Consider the following 18,085-nt stretch of genomic DNA (forward strand, 5'->3'; position numbering starts at 1 on the left):
TAGCAAGTGCCACTTCCATTTTCTCCCCTCCTCTCAAGATGCTGATGCACGCTTGAGAAACGATTCCCCAGGCTCTAGCTGCCTCCAGTGCCTCATCCAAGCAGCTATTCTTCATGCAACTGTAAATAGTTCCAGCAAGCTGCTGAACTATGGGGATACCACAGCCAGGCCTGATCTTCAACTCATGCACCCACCAGCATGGGCTGCTAGATAACCGTCAGGAAGGAGACCTCTGGCAGACTTTCTGCTCCTGCTCAAAGAAACATAAGAACAGGAGGAACCAATTCAGCCCCTTGATCTTGTTCTGCCATTCAATAAGATCATGGCTGATTTGTATCTTAACTCCATCCACCCACCTTGGCTCCATAGCCCTTAATATCCTTGGCGAGCAAAATCTTTCGATCTCAGATTTAAAATTATTAATTGAGCCAGCTTCTGCTGTTTTTTGTGGGAGAGAGTTCCACACTTCTCCCACCCTTTGTGTGAGGAAGTGTTTCCTAACTTCTCTACTGAATAGCCTGACCTTGATTTTAAGGTTATGTCCCCTTGGCCTAGACTCCCCCACCAGCGGAAAAAGTTTCTCTGTATCTACCCTATCAATTCCTTTCAAAATGCTAAAAACATCAATCAAATCATCTCTTAACCTTCTATATTCCAGGGAATATAAGCCTAGTTTATGTAATCTCTCCTCATAATCTAACCCCTGGAGCCCTGGTAGCATTCTGGTGAATCTGCGCTACACTCCTTCCAAGGCCAATGTATCCTTTCTAAGGTGTGGTGCTCAGAACTGTTCACAGTGTCCAGATGTGGTCCAGCTGGGCCTTGTATAGCTGCAGCAAAACTTCCTCCCCTTTATATTCTAGCCCTCTAGTTATAAAAGCTAACATTCCATTAGCCTTTTAAATTATTTTTTGTACCTGACCACTACATTTTAGCTATCTGTGTACATGGACCCCTTAATCTCTTTGGACCGCCACTGTTCCTAGCTTTTCACCATTTAGGAAATACTCAGATCTATTGATTTTTGGTCCAAAATGGATGACTTCACATTTGCCTGTGTTGAAATCCATCTGCCACAGTTTTGCCCACTTACTTAATCTATCAATGTCTCTTTGTAATTTTATCTTCCCGTTTACACTACTTACTATGCCACCAATCTTTGTGTCATCGGGAAACTTGGATATATGGCTCTCTATTGTGTTAGCTAAGGCATTAATAAATATGGTGAAAAGTTGAGGCACCACAGATCCTTATGGGACACCACTAGTCACTTTGAGTACATACCCATTAATTAATTAAAGGGTAAGTCATGGCAGGAGAGCTCGGCCCCGTGGTATGCTCCTCCGGTGCTATGTGGGAAATCAGGGACACTTGCTGTGTCCCTGACGGCCATGTGTGCGGGAAGTGTATCCCGCTGCAGCTACTGACAGACTGCATTGCGGCGCTGGAGCTGCGAGTGGATACATACTGGAGCATTCGCGATGCTGAGGAGGTCGTGGATAACACATTTAGGGAGTTGGTCACACCGCAGGTAAAGTCTGCAAAAGCAGGAAGGGAATGGGTGACCACCAGGCAGAGCAGTAGGCGCAGGCAGGTAGTGCAGGGGTCCCCTGTGGCTATCCCCCTCTCAAACAGATATACCACTTTGGATATTGGTGAGGGAGATGGCTTATCAGAGGAAAGCAGCAGCCAACATCCTCACACCGTGGGTGGTTCTGCTGCACAGGACGGGAGGAAAAAGAATGGGAAAGCTATAGTAATAGGGGATTTTATTGTAAGGGGAATAGATAGGCGTTTCTGCAGCCGCAAACGAGACTCCAGGATGGTATGTTGCCTCCCTGGTGCAAGGGTCAAGGATGTCTCAGAACGGCTGCAGAACATTTTGGAAGGGGAGGGTGAACAGCCAGTTGTCATGGTGCATATAGGTACCAACGATATAGGAAAAAACAGGATAAGGTCCTAAAAGCTGAATATAGGGAGTTAGGAGGTAAATTAAAAAATAGGACCTCAAAGGTAGTAATCTCAGGATTGCTACCAGTGCCATGTACTAGTCAGAGTAGAAATAGAAGGATATTTCAGATGAATACGTGGCTAGAGGAATGGTGCAAGGGGGAGGGATTCAAATTCCTGGGACATTGGAACCGGTTCTGGGGGAGGTGGGACCAGTACAAAACGGATGGTTTGCACCTGGGCAGGACCGGGACCGATGTCCTAGGGGGAGTGTTTGCTAGTGCTCTGGGGGAGGGTTTAAACTAAAATGGCAGGGGGTTGGGAACCTGAGCAGGGAGACAGAGGAAAGGGAAACAAGGATAGAAGCAAAAGAAAGGAAGAAGAAAAACAAAGGTGGCAGTCAGAGAAATCAAGGGTTTAAATCAAACATGGCCACAGTAACTAATAATTCTAAAAGATGTAAGAGTGTTAAAAGAACAAGCCTAAAGGCCTTGTGTCTTAATGCGAGGAGCATTCATAATAGGGTGGATGAATTAGCTGCGCAAATAGAGGTAAACGGATATGATATGATTGGGATTACGGAAACATGGCTCCAGAGTGACCAAGGCTGGGAACTCAACATCCAGGGGTATTCAATATTCAGGAAAGATAGGCAGAAAGGAAAAGGAGGTGGGGTAGCATTGCTGGTTAAAGAGGGGATTAACACACTTGAAAGGAAGGATATTAGCTCTGATGATGTGGAATCTGTATGGGTAGAACTGAGAAATACCAAGGGGCAGAAAACATTAGTGGGAGTGGTATGCAGACCTCCAAACAGTAATGCGAAGGTTGGGGATGGCATTAAATGGGAAATTAGAGACGCGTGCAATAAGGGCACAGCAGTTATCATGGGTATGTAAGAACTGGGGTTCCTAGCCGAAGAATTGAGATTGACTCAGAAAATCAAAAACAATAAAATTTAATGAACAAACGAAGCTGTACAGGAAACTGTAGGATACAATGCAAATAGGTCTGGTCTGCTTGAAAGCCTCTCTGGAAACTGCTAGAAGGTTCTGAGCTCAACTGCTAGCAGGTTCCGAGCTCAACTGCTAGCAGGTTCCGAGCTCAATGCTAGAAGGTTCCGAGCACGACTGCTAGAAGGTTCCGAGCTCTGACGTCATGACGTCATCACATTCTTCCCACCGTTGAGAGAACACGTGACGGACGGCATGACGTCATCACGCGGAGTACAGGAAAGAAGCCCTAGTACAGTTAACAGGTACATTAAAGGTGCAGCACCCAGCTGTACTACATTGCTGTAAAAGGAATTATATACAATTGTCCGTAATCCTCTGGTGGTTCCGCCACATGCACTCCCCCAGAATTGCTTTTAACAGAGAAGGTAAGGCGAGAAGGGGGTCTGATGAGTCTGTCCGACCGACTGCAATACCCCGGCAGCTGGAACGGAGCGCTAGAAGATGAACTGGCCGTTGGCTGTGGTTGGAATGACGCCGCAGGCGGAGGAGAAGAAGAGGCCGGCTGTGCTCGACCCGGTGAGGCAGGCACTGGTGACTCGGCGGATGACTGTGGCTGTACTGGACCGGCAGTCGACGGTGGACGACCACGACGAGGCGGCTGAGCAGTGACGACTGGTTCGCTCAGATCCAGATGTGCCGGTTTCAACCGGTCGATGGAGATGTGGTCAGGCTTACCACTGACGTCGACTGTGAAGGACTTGTCACCTGATGAGATGACGTGGAACGGACCTGTGTAAGGCGGTTTGAGCGGGTTTTTGCGAGCATCCTGCCGAATGAACACGTACTCTGCGCTCTTAAGATCCACCGGGACATGGGAGCGCTGCAGGTCATGATGCGACGTAGGCACTGGGATGAAATTCCTAGCCGCTTCCTGGTGGCTGATGAGCTGCTGAGCTGGGGACCAGGGTTCCGTGTGAGGAGGAAGAAAATCGCCAGGCACTCTGAGTGGTTGGCCGTAAACCAGCTCTGCTGAAGAAGAATGCAGGTCGTCCTTAGGCGCCGTGCGAAGACCTAGCAGCACCCAAGGGAGCCTGTCCACCCAACTAGGCCCACGGAGACTAGCACGCAGTATGGCTTTATGGGACCTGAGGAATCTTTCACACAGACCGTTCGCCTGTGGATGGTTGGTGCCCAAACCTTGAGCTACGGCGTTCCAAAGCTCAGAGGTAAATTGAGGCCCCCGGTCGGAGGAGATGTCAGCCGGTACCCCAAACCGAGCTACCCACGATGAGATGAAGGCTCTGGAGACGTCTGCCGCTGTGGTGGCAACCAAAGGAATTGCCTCTGGCCACCTGGTGGTGCTGTCTACCATGGTGAGGAGGTGAGTGTACCCGCGAGAGGAAGGGAGAGGACCAACCAGGTCCACGTGCACATGGTCGAATCGACGCTCCGGAACCAGAAAAGTGGCGACTGGGGCCTTAACATGGCGTTGTATCTTGGACTTCTGGAAACTGACGCAGGTATTGGTCCAGTCACAGACGTCGAGATGCATGCCCTTCCAGACGAATTTCTTTGCCATGAGTTGTTGTGACGCTCTCATACCAGGGTGTGACAAACCGTGGATAGTGTTGAAAATTCTCCTGCGCTATTCGACTGGAACGATTGGACGTGGGATGCCCATCGAGATGTCACACAGGAGTGTGGTCCCTGCGGCCTGGAAACTGACATCAGCCACTTGTAAGCTGGAAGGTGCGGTCCGGTATGCCTGCACTTCAGGGTCTGCCTTCTGTTCTTTTGCCAAACCAACATAGTCGACTCCCAGGTGTACTGCGTGGAGCTGGGCGCGGGAGAGACAATCTGCCACCAGTTTGTCTTTGCCCGAAACATGTTGTATGTCGGTTGTAAATTCAGATATGTACGTAAGATGATGTTGTTGCTGTGCCGACCATGGTTCCGCTGTCTTGGCCATCGCAAAAGTAAGTGGCTTGTGGTCTACAAAAGCCATGAATGGGCGTCCTTCCAGTAGGAAGCGAAAATGGCGGATAGCCAGAAACAATGCCAACAACTCCCTATCAAAAGTACTATACTTGCGTTCATTCTTCCGCAATTGGCGGCTGAAGAAAGCCAGTGGTTGCCATGTGCCGTCGACCCACTGCTCCTGTACTGCCCCGATGGCATAATCAGAGGCGTCGGTGGTAATGGCAATGGTTGCGCCCGGAAGGGGATGTGCCAACATGGTCGCAGCAGCCAAAGCGTTCTTAGTGTCGAGGAAAGCTTGGTCCATCTGGGGTGTCCAATCGATCGGGTCTTTGCCCGATTTACCTCTGAGGGCCTCGTACAAAGGTTGCATCAACAATGCCGCCTTGGGGACAAACTGATGATAAAAATTGAGCATTCCCAGAAATTCCTGGAGGGCCCTGATGGTCTGAGGAAGAGGGAACGAGGTGACTGCTTCCACCTTCGTGGCCAGCGGGACGGTGCCTTCTGAGGTGATTCTGTGTCCCAGGAAATAATGCTGTGCAACCCAAACGGCACTTGGCCGGGTTGATAATAAGGCCATGTTGGCTGAGATGAGAAAAAAGGGTACGCAAGTGCGTAATGTGTTCTTTTGTGCTGTTACTGGCAATAAGGATGTCGTCTAGGTAGACGAAGATGAATGGCAGATCGCGCAACACAGAATCCATGAGACGTTGGAAGGCTTGTGCTGCATTCTTCAGCCCAAACGGCATACGAAGGAACTCAAAGAGCCCGAAAGGTGTGATGACGGCAGTTTTGGGGATGTCCTGAGGATGCACGGGCACTTGATGATAGCCTCAGACGAGGTCTACTTTGGAAAAGATGGAATTCCCTGCCAGATGGGCCGAAAAATCCTGAATGTGAGGAATTGGGTACCGATCCGGTGTGGTAGCCTCATTCAGGCATCTGTAGTCGCCGAATGGTCGTCATCCGCCACCCGGCTTAGGAACAATGTGTAATGGTGAGGACCAAGGACTATTCGAACGTCGAATGATACCCAGGCATTCCATTGTATGGAACTCCGCCTTGGCGGCCGCGAGTTTACCAGGTTCCAGCCTTTGAGCTCTCGCATAAATGGGGGATCCTGTCATGGTAATGTGGTGCGCCACACCGTGCCTCGCGACTGAAGAAGAAAATGTGGGCCAGGTGAGCTCAGGGAACTCACTGAGAAGATGAGAGAACTCATTTGGAGATGGGACTGCACAGGCAACTGACCAAGACATCGCGGTGCTTCGGTGGCAGGGGACTGAGTGAAAAGTGGAGGCACTGATTAGCCGGCAGTGTCGGACATCGACGAGAAACCCGTTTGCGCAGAAGAAATCTGCCCCCAGGATGGCATGTGAGACTTTCGCCGTGATGAACTCCCAAACAAAACGTTGGCCGCCAAAACTCAACTGGACCCTATGCTTTCCGAACGTGCGAATGGCCGCACCATTGGCTGCCTCGAGGGGGGGAGCTTGACCGCCGGATTGAAGATCTAGCTTCGACGCTGGTAGGATACTGCACTGGGAGCCAGTATCACAGAGAAAACATCGTCCTGACAGGGAGTCTGTAATGTATAGGAGTTTCCCTGCGGATCCGACGGCCATCGCAACTCTGGCGCGTCCCTTAGGCCTTATTGATCTTCTCAGAAATCGCTGGTTTGAGGTAGTTTTTTTTTTGATGAGAAGCTGCAGGGCGGGCGGCAATTTCTGGCCTTCGCGCTGAAACGAGCGTGGTATGCACACCAGCCTGCAGGAGGAGGAGTTGGATTTGCTCTTGTGGGGGATGGGCGCCTCGTGGCTGCACAAGATTGTTGTGCGATGGTGAATATTTTATCCGCTTCCGCGGCGAGTTCAGCACAATCCGTGATCGCGGAATTGGCCAAGGCCGTCTGTACTGGCTCTGGTAGTTGACAGAGAAACAGCTCGCGGAACAGAAAACATTGCGATTCCGAGCCCAAAAGCATGAGCATTTGGCTCATGAGCTCTGAGGGTTTTGAGTCCCCGAGGCCGGGCATGGAGATAAGTCTGCGAGCGCGCTCTGACTTGGACAGACCGAAAATCTGCAGTAAACGTGCTTTTAAAGCTTCGTACTTGCCATCGTTCGGTGGACTCTCGAGGAGGCTGATGACCCGTGAGGCCGTGGCGCTGTCGAGGGCGGAGACCACGTAATAATAACGGGTCGAATCCGCTGCTACTCCCCAGATTGCAAATTGGGCTTCCGACTGGAAAAACCACGCGGCCGGTTGTTGCTCCCAAAATTGCGGCAGTTTGAGGGTGACGGCGTTCGTGTCCATGATGTAACTTCAACGAAAATTGATCGAAGAAATCGGGGTCACCAATGTAGGAACTGGGGTTCCTAGCCGAAGAATTCAGATCGACTCAGAAAATCAAAAACAATAAAATTTAATGAACAAACGAAGCTGTACAGGAAACTGTAGGATACAATGCAAAAGGTCTGGTCTGCTTGAAAGCCTCCTGGAAAGTGCTAGAAGGTTCCGAGCTCAACTGCTAGCAGGTTCTGAGCTCAACTGTTAGCAGGTTCCGAGCTCAATTGCTAGAAGGTTCCGAGCTCTACTGCTAGCAGGTTCCGAGCTCTGATGTCATGACGTCATCACATTCTTCCCGCCGTTGAGAGATCACGTGACGGACGGCATGACGTCATCACGCGGAATACAGGAAAGAAGCCCTAGTACAGTTAACAGGTACATTAAAGGTGCAGCACCCAACTGTACTATGTTGCTGTAAAAGGAATTATATACAATTGTCCATAATCCTCTGGTGGTTCCGCCACAGGTGACTTTAATCTACAGATAGATTGGGCTAACCAAATTAGTAACAATACTGTGGAGGAGGAATTCCTGGAGTGTGTACGAGATGGTTTCCTGGACCAATATGTCGAAGAACCAACTAGAGATCAGGCCGTCTTAGACTGGGTATTATGTAATGAGAAAGGATTAATTAGTAATCTTGTTGTGTGACGCCCCTTGGGTTGGAGCAATCATAATATGATAGAATTCTTCATTAAGATGGAGAATGAAGTAGTTGACTCAGAGACTAGGGTCCTGAATTTAAATAAAGGAAACTACGATGGTATGAGGCGCGAGTTGGGTAGGGTTGATTGGGGAATGTTACTCAAAGGGTTGACGGTGGATAGGCAATGGCAAACATTCAAAGATCACATGGATGAACTACAGAATTTGTTCATCCCTGTTTGGCATAAAAATAAAACAAAAAATGTGACTCAACCATGGCTAACAAGGGAAATTAGGGATAGCATAAGGTCCAAGGAGAAGACATACAAATTGGCCAGAAAAAGCAGTAAATCTGAGGACTGGGAGCAGTTTAGGATTCTGCAAAGGAGGACAAAGGGATTAATTAAGAGGGGGAAAATAGAGTATGAGAGTAAGCTTGCAGGGAACATAAAAACTGACTGTAAAAGCTTTTATAGATATGTGAAGAGAAAAAGATTGGTGAAGTCAAGCATAGGTCCCTTGCAGTCAGAATCAGGGGAATTTATAATGGGGAACAAAGAAATGGCAGACCAATTAAATACATACTTTGGTTCTGTCTTCACAAAGGAGGACACAAATAACCTCCCAGAGATGTCGGGTAACATAGGGTTGAATGAGAGGGAGGAACTGAAAGAAATCAGTATTTGTAGGGAAATGGTGTTAGGGAAATTGATGTGATTGAAGGCCGATAAATCCCCAGGGCCTGATAATCTACATCCTAGGGTACTTAAGGAAGTGGCCCTAGAAATAGTAGATGCATTGTTGGTCATCTTCCAAAATTCGATAGACTCTGGAACAGTTCCCATGGATTGGAGGGTAGCTAATGTTACCCCAATATTCAAAAAAGGTGGTAGAGAGAAAACGGGGAATTATAGACCAGTAAGCCTGACATCGGTAGTGGGGAAAATGCTAGAGTCCATTATAAAAGATGTAATAGCAGAGCACTTGGAAAACAGTGACAGGATCGGACAAAGTCAACATGGATTTACAAAAGGTAAATCATGTTTGACTGATCTACTGGAATCTTTTGAGGATGTAACTGGTAGTATAGATAAGGGAGAATCAGTGGATGTGGTGTATTTGGACTTTCAGAAGGCTTTCGATACGGTCCCGCATAAGAGATTAGCGTGTAAAGTTAAGGCACATGGGATTGGGGGCAAGGTACTGACTTGGATAGAGAACTGGTTGGCAGACAGGAAGCAAAGAGTTGGAATAAACGGCTCTTTTTCCAAGTGGCAGGCAGTGACTAGTGGGGTACTGCAGGGATCGGTCCTAGGACCCCAGCTGTTCACAATATATATAAATGTTCTAGATGAGGGATCTAGATGTAATATCTCCAAATTTGCAGATGACACAAAGCTGGGTGGGCGTGTGTGCTGTGAGGAGGATGCCGAGAAACTCCAGTATGATTTGAACAGGTTGTGTGATTGGGCAAAAGCATGGCAGATGCAGTATAATGTGGATAAATGCAAGGTTATCCACTTTGGTGGCAAAAACAGGAAGGCAGATTATTATCTGAATGGCAATAGATTGGGAGAAGGGGAAGTGCAACGAGACCTGGGTGTCCTTGTGCACCAGTCATTGAAGGTAAGCATGTAGGTGCAGCAGGCGGTCAAGAAGGCAAATGGTATGTTGGCCTTCGTAGCGAGAGGGTTTGAGTACAAGGATAAGGATGTCTTGCTACAGTTGTACAAGGCCTTGGTGAGACCACACCTTGAGTATTGTGTGCAGTTTTGGTCGCCTTATCTGAGGAAGGATGTTCTTGCCATGGAGGGAGTGCAGCGAAGATTCACCAGACTGATACCTGGGATGGCAGGAATGACGTATGAGGAGAGATTGGGTCGATTGGGCTTATACTCGCTGGAGTTTAGAAGAATGAGAGGGGATCTCATTGAAACTTATAAAATTCTAACAGGCCTGGCCAGACTGGATGCAGGAAGGACATTCTCGATGGCCGGGGAGTCCAGAACCAGGGGTCACAGTCTAAGGATAAGGAGTAAGCCATTTAGGACAGAGATGAGGAGGAATTTCTTCACCCAGAGAGTGGTGAACCTGTGGAATTCTCTATCACAGAAGACAGTGGAGGCCAATATATTTATTCAAGAAGGAGTTGGATATATTTCTTAAGGCTAAAGGGATCAAGGGATATGGGGAGAAGGCAGGGACAGGGTACTGAAATTGGATGATCAGCCATTATCTCATTGAATGGCGGAGCAGGCTCGAGGGGCTGAATGGCCTACTCCTGCTCCTATCTTCTATGTTTCTATCCCTACTCTCTGTCTTCTACTGCCTAACCTATCTCCTGACCAGGTCAATAATTTGCCTTCAATTCCATCAGCTTTAATTTCAACTAACAGTCTCTTATGAGGAACCTTATTGAATGCTTTCTGGAAGTCCATATATATTAAATCCATAGCCATTCCCCTGTCTACTACTTTAGTTACTGCCTCAAAAAAATCAGTTAAGTTCATAAGACATGACCTACCCTTTACAAATCCACATTTGCTCTCTCTAATCAGCTCACATTTCTCTAAATGCTCAATCACTCTATCCTTAATTAGAGATTCCAATAACTTCCCCACAATAGATGTTAGACTAACAGCTCTATAATTTCCTCGTTTCTCTCTCTCATGTTTCCAATGGAGTAATATTTGCAATTTCCCGATCTAAAGGGACAATCCCTGAATCGAGAGAGTTCTTGAAGATTATGGCTAAAGCATCTGCAATTTCCTCACCTACTTCCTTCAAAACCCTGGGGTGGAAACCATCAGGTCCTGGGGATTTGTCAGTCTTTAGTGGCATTATTTTTTCTAATACTGTTTTCTTGCTTATGTTAACTTTAGTGCATTCCAGTCCTTGATTCATTATCAGTTTCCCTGGAATGTCAAGGTATATTATCCTCTTCCTCTACTGTGAAAACTGACACAAATTAATTATTCAACAAGTCTTCCATTTCCTTATTTTCATTTGCCAAATTACCCGTATCTGTTTTTGAAGGACCTATATTACCCTTGACTACCCTTTTTCTTTTAATATAAGTATTAAAAAAAATTTGCGTTAATCTTGATATCCCTCACAAATTTCTTTTCATGTTCCATTTTTTGCAGCTCCTACTACCTTTCTTGTCTTCCTTTGCTGTTCTTTATATCTATCTCAGTCCCCTGGATCTACACTATTCTTTGCACTTTTATATGCTCTTTCCTTTCGGTTTATGTTATCTCCCCCCTCTTTTGTCGACCACAGCTGTTTTATTTGGTAAGCAGAGAGCTGTTGCCCCTTGGGGTATATACTGCTCCTGTATTAAGCTAAATACTTCTTTGACACACCTTCCACTGTTCATCTGTAGTTTTAACCGAAAACAGTTTTGATCAGCTTGCTGTTGTCAGTCTCTGTCTCATCTCATTAAGGTTAGCTGTACCAAAATCTAGAATCTTAGTAACTGTGTTACATTTCTCTTTTTCAAATCTAACATTGAATTCGATCATATTATGCTCACTGTTAGATAAATGTTCCCTTACGTTCACTTTTAGATAAATGCTCCCACCCCCATAAAGCTCAGGGCACTGTGGAAAGTTCTAGAGCCCCAACCACTGTCCGAGCTAAATCAGCTACTCAGCACAGACTGGAGATCAAACCTGTAACTTTCTTGTTCAGTACCACACTGGGCAGTACCTAAGTAAAGGTTTATTTAAATAGTTCAGTGATTATGTTTAATAATGGTAGTCTGAGTGTTGTTTGAACTATTGTACGACATAACCAAGAGTATTTTACATACTATCTGAAAAGCTCTGAGATTGATTAGTAAGTAACCTGTAACCAGAGCCTGAGTAACCATTGACTAATATCATCTGATAGCAAAATACTGCGGTTGCTGGAAATCCGAAATAACAACAGAAAACGCTGGAAAAACTCAGCAGGCCAGGGCAGCATCCATGGAGAGAGAATCAGAGTCAACGTTTCAGGTCGAAGACCTTTCGTCAGAACTGGAAAAAAGCAGGAAATGGAATGCAGGTTTAGGGGCTGGGGAAAGGGGGAGGGGATGAAAGAACAAAAGGGAAGGTCGGTGATAGGATAGAAAGCAGGAGAGATTAAGAGACATTGAGAAACAATAAGAGATATTCAAGGCGAGAGGAGGTGGAAATAGAACAGTTTAAGGAACAAAGGATGGCTGGAGATGGGGTGTGAATTGCGCTGGCAGAATGAAAGACAGCTGCCATGTGGGAGAGAAGAAGAAATAAAGGGGGCCAAATAAAAATCGTGGATAAAAAAAAGGAAGAAAATATATATATGTGATAGGGCCGAGGTTATGATCTGAAATTATTGAACTCTATGTTGAGTCCAGAGGGCTGTAGAGTGCCTAATCGAAAGATGAGGTGCTGTTCCTCGAGCTTACGCTGAGCTTCCATGGAACAGTGCAAGGGGCCGAGGACGGTAAGGTCTGAGTGGGAATGGAGCGGAGAATTAAAGTGACAGGCCACCGGGAGCTCGGGGTCCCCCTTACGGAGTGAACGGAGGTGTTCCGCAAAGCTGCCACCCAATCTGCATTTGGTCTCCCCAATGTAGAGGAGACCGCATCGTGAGCAGCGAATACAGTATATTAAACTGCAAGAAGTACAAGTAAATCGCTGTTTCACCTGGAAGGGTGTTTGGGGCCCTGGACAGTGGGAAGGAGGGAGGTATAAAGGCATGTGTTGCATCTCCTTCGCTTGCACGGGAAGGTGCCGGGCGAAGGGGAAGGGGTGCTGGGGGTGGTTGAGGAGTGGACTAGGGTGTCGCGGAGGGAGTGGTCCCTACGGAATGCTGAAACGGGAGGTGAGGGGAAGATGCGTTTGGTGGTGGGATCACGCTGGAGGTGGCGGAAATGGCAGAGGATGATCTGTTGAATGTGGAGGCTGGTGGGGTGAAAGGGGAAGGCAAGGGGAACTCTATCGTGGCTCCGGGAGGGAGGGGCAGGGGTGAGGGCAGAAGTGCAGGAGATAGAACGGACATGGTCGAGGGCCGTGTCAACCACAGTAGAGGGGAATCCTCGGTTGAGGAAAAAGGAAGACATGTCGGAAGCACTGGTATGGAAGGTGGCATCGTCGGAACAGATGCAGCGGAGACGAAGAAACTGGGAGAATGGAATAGAGTCCTTACAGGAGGCGGGGTGGGAGGAAGTGTAGTCCAGGTAGCTGTCGGAGTCAGTGGGCTTGTAGTGAATGTTAGTCAATAACCTATCCCCAGAGATGGAGATGGAGAAGTCGAGGAAGGGAAGGGAAGAGTCGGAGATGGACCATGCGACGGTGAGGGAAGGGTGGAAATTGGAAGCAAAGTGAATGAAATTTTCTAGTTCAGGGCGAGAGCAGGAGACGGCACTGATACAGTCATCAATGTACCGGAAAAATGGTGAGGGAGGGGATCCGAGTAGAACTGGAACAAAGAGTGTTCCACATATCCCACGAAAAGGCAGGCATAGCTAGGACCCATGCAGATACCCATAGCAACACCTTTGATTTGGAGGAAATGAGTGGAGTCAAAGGAGAAGTTGTTCAACGTGAGAACAAGTTCAGCCAGGTGGAGGAGGGTGGTGGTTGATGGGGACTGGTTGGGCCTCTGTTCAAGGAAGAAGTGGAGCGCCCTCAAGCCATCCTGGTGGGGGATGGAGGTGTAGAGGGATTGTACGTCCATAGTGAAAAGGAGGCGGTTGGGGCCGGGAAACTGGAAACTGTTAAAGTGGCGGAGGGTGTCGGAAGAGTCACGGATGTAGATGGGAAGAGACTGGACAAGGGGAGAAAAAATAGTCGTGATAGGAAGAGATAAGTTCCGTGGGGCACGAACAGGCTGAAACGATGGGTCTACCATGGCAGTCCTGTTTGTGGATCTTGGGAAGGAAGTAGAAGCCGGCTGTGCAGGGGTTGAAGAGCTATGAGGTTGGCAGCCGTGGGGGGAAGATCTCCAGAGGAGATGAGGTCAGTGACAGTCTTGGAAACGCTGGCTTGATGTTCGATAGTGGGGTTATGGTCCAGGTGGAGGTAGGAGGAGGTGTCGGAGAGTTGGTGTTCAGCTTCCGCTAGGTAGAGATCGGCTCGCCAAACAACAACAGCACTACCCTTGTCAGCAGGTTTAATGACAATGTCGAGGTTGGATCTGAGAGAATGGAGTGCCGCAAGTTCAGAGGGAGGTAGGTTGGAGTATCATGTCTTATATTAATGTTATAGTTACTGGTCACGGAGTTTCTTTTTGTTAGCAACTTAACTTTTAGGAAATAATACAACAGATTGTTTGTAGCTCATTGCATTATCCTTTATATGGGTTGCACATCTCACAATTTATGGTTAAGAGGTTCATCTACAAGCCTTGGTGACATCACAAAGGAGCCTTGGTTACCATTCTCAGTCAGCGGCAATGGTCAATGGCTGTTTCTTATCATTGTGTGCAAAATAGACCTGGCCTTTTTTCAATGAGTTCATCTGCAGGATGAGCAAATGGATATTTTAACAAAGACCAGTCTCTTAACAGCCAATTTGGCTCTTTTAATAATCGAGCAAAAAGGTAAGATGGTAAAATTGGAGCTGTATTGGTTGATAGACTGTCAAAATAAATCACTGAAATCTTCAAATGCTGGGAGAAATCACTCGTTTACTAAAGTAAAGTTGACATGTTTCAAAGGACAGTTTGATAATTGAATTGTAGTAAAATGCCCATGTACAAAAACAAAGTAAATGCTTTGCTCAATAAAGCAGCCATATTGGAAAGAATATGGAAGAGGTACAAAAATTCATGCACATATAAATTAGTAATGTTAACATATAAACAATTAGTGCTAAATGAGGGGACCGTTTCCTCTGTGCACGAGGTGTAGCTAAGTTGCTAACACACTTATGAAGAATACAATTTCACTACACATTGTGTACAGCAGAATTTCCCCTGATATTTGTGCTTTTCAAGTGATTAAAATAGCACAATAAAAACAAATGACCAGCTAATTTCTAACAATTCCTAGCTAATTCCTTATGGCGTACTCAGTTATGTTAAGTTCCTAATCAACCTGTCAGTTCAATGGTAGGGCTGAGGCTTGCTGAAGATACAACTGCTGCACTCCTCAAGTAACTTCAAGTTATAGTTCCTGGGTCTCTATGGAGACATGAAGCTGCCTTTTTATGCTGTATTTACCTTGTAGAATTGCTTCTTCAAGTGATTGTGTAACACAGTCTGAGGGTCTCCATACAACAAAATCGCACAACTTTACAGTGAGTGCAATTTTATGCTATAGATGAATACCCAACAAGAGCTATGTTAAGAAATGATTTCATTTGGAACCCCTAACTGACAGAAAGAAGAGATCCTTACCTCATTATTCTGCACCTAAGAAAGTATATACTTGCCATAGAGGGAGTGCAGCGAAGGTTCACCAGGCTGATTCCTGGGATGGCAAGACTGTCGTATGAGAAGAGATTGGGTCGACTAGGCCTGTATTCACTAGAGTTTAGAAGAATGAGAAGGGATCTCATTGAAACGTATAAAATTCTGACAGGGCTAAACAGACTGGATGCAGGGAGCATGTTTCCCCTGGCTGGGGGGTCTAGAACGAGGGGGTCACAGTCTCAGGGTACAGGGTAGGACATTTAGGACTGAGATGAGGAGAAATCTCTTCACTCAGAGGGTGGTGAACCTGTGGAATTCGCTACAACAGAAGGCTGTGGAGGCCAAGCCCCTGAATATATTTAAGAAGGAGATAGATAGATTTCTAGACACAAAAGGCATAAAGGGGTATGGGGAGAGAGCGGGAATATGGTAATGAGATAGAGGATCAGCCATGATCATATTGAATGGTGGAGCAGGCTCGAAGGGCCGAATGGCCTACTCCTGCTCCTATGTTTCTATGTTTCTATGCACTAGTTTACAGCTCAGGTACCAAAGACATAGGGAACAATTGTAGGTTTTTCTTTGACCAGTAATTAAAAATGGCTGCATTTTTCTGTATCGCTGGCACACATTCCCAATGTATCATAGGGACATAACATTAGAGATTTACAGCACAGAAGGAGGCCATTTGGCCAATCGGATCTATGTTATCTCTTTGCTGGAGCAATCTAAGACTAATGCCACTGCCCTGCTCTCTTCTCCACAGCCCTCTATCTTAAATGTTTATTTGCTGTTCCCTGAAAAAATGCAGTAATCTCTGCCTCAGTTACAAATGAGAATATTGGCATCCTAAATGATGTAGTCTTGTCTTAGTGATTGACTGGTAAAAGGTTTTGAAATGTCAAAATTCAAATTTATGGACAGTTTGCATAAAGCCCTGTACCACTTGCACAACAATTAAAGAGAAACAAAAAGTGAGGTTTGGGAGACGTACCAAAGCTAGTTAAAGCTAACAGAAAGAAGTAATAGTAGAGCTAAAAGATAAATAGAAATGCAGGTCGAAGGAAATAGCAAGGGGGATTGATATCAACATTCTAGTGGATGGTGTGCTGCAGATCAAGTGGGCTAAACTGGGAAGAGATAAGAGAGAAAGTGGCAGATGTATCAAATAGCTTGTTCACGTACAAAGACAATGGTCAAGTTCCAAATCCAAAGATGTAGCTAATGCCTTTCATGTCATCAGGACGCCCTGAAGCACAATGCAGTATTATTGAAATATGTGTAAATGTGGCAGCCAATTTGCGCACAGCAAGGTCCCACAAACGTTTGTGGGTGTGAGATAAATGACCAGATAATCTGTTTTAGTGGTGTTGGTTTAGGCATAAATGTTGGCCGAGACACCAGGAGTACTGCCCTGCTCTCCCTTGAATAGTAACATGGGATCTTTTGCGTCCACCTGACAGGGCAGATGGGTTCTCAGTTTAACATTCCATCTGAAAGACAGCACCGCTGACATGGTAGCACTCCCTCAACACTCTACTGAAGTGTCACCTTAGATATGTACTCAAGTCTCTGGAGTGGGGCTTGAACCCAAATTTTCTGGCTCAGAGGTGGGAGTGCTACCACTGATTACTCCTTTGATATTTTTTACTCTATTTGCTTTATGTTTATTATTTACTTAAATATTGTATTTGTTTCTACCAAAATTGTTTTGTTCAATGAACCCCAAGTTCTCTGATTGCGAACATTTTTTTATTTTTACCCACAATCCCAGCTATTTGCTTAGAGCTGGTTTCACCTCACTTTTTGTCTCATTGAGTGTTGGAAACCATCCCATAAACCAGAAGACCTCTGTACAGTGCCCGCCAGATCAAAGCGGATACTTAACGTGCACGTACAATAATGTTGTACTGAAGCAGCACTTCACTTGTATAAGGGCCAAAGACAGTGTTCACAGAATGGAAGACAAAATCCCACTGTACGACTATGGTGCCTCCCTAAGACAAGCTTCCCATTAGCAATGCAGGCAAGCCTGTTCTCAAATCCTGGTTCATTTGATATGGTGCATGTACCAACTTACTCGGTTTTCGCCAGTCATCCACAGGAGCTGGCATGGTGCCACACACACCCAGTATGAATAATTGCCTATCTTTTACCCAACCTGTACTATGGGCACAGAAAATATCAGAGGGTAGGGATGTATTAGTTTGAAGATCTGCCCCCTAAGGTGGCAAGGATGAATAACAGTTCAGAGTCAGAGGAATGGTGGATGCAGGTAAGTCTGTATGGATTTGAAAAACAATGATAGGGATTTTGAAATGTTTGCTGAGCCTGAGTGGTGCCACACAAGGATGCAGGTGAGAATGTGAAGGGACAATGTGCGTGCCAAGACTTGGCATTTGAAAAAGAAAGGTTCACGTTTCACCAGGACTGTTCATTTGATCAGTCTGAACAATCTGCTGTGCATGTCCAGAGTTTTTTTGCTGTTGAAACAGGGCCTGGATACCATGGGCAGAGTTGGCCAGTTTGCAGCTTTAATGGCGATGTGGCTGATCAATGTATGCCCTTGTGAATCCCCCACTTCCTTCGCCCCACCATTGGCGGCCCTGTCTTCAGCCGTCTAGGCCTAAGCTCTGGAATTCCTTCCCCAAATCTCTCTGCCTCTCTCTCCTCCTTCAAGACCCTCCTTAAAACTTATTTCTTTGATCAAGCGTTTGATCACCTGTCCTAGTGTCTGATGTACAGTTGACTTCTTCCATCTTTAGTTATTGTTGGTGCTATGTTAGGTTGTCAAAGTTTGCTTCAATGAAATAGCTTAACAGTC

Source organism: Somniosus microcephalus, chromosome 6, assembly GCF_052327205.1.
Source record: "Somniosus microcephalus isolate GS21.2 chromosome 6, FLI_Smic_1.0, whole genome shotgun sequence".
Taxonomy (NCBI): Eukaryota; Metazoa; Chordata; class Chondrichthyes; order Squaliformes; family Somniosidae; genus Somniosus; species Somniosus microcephalus.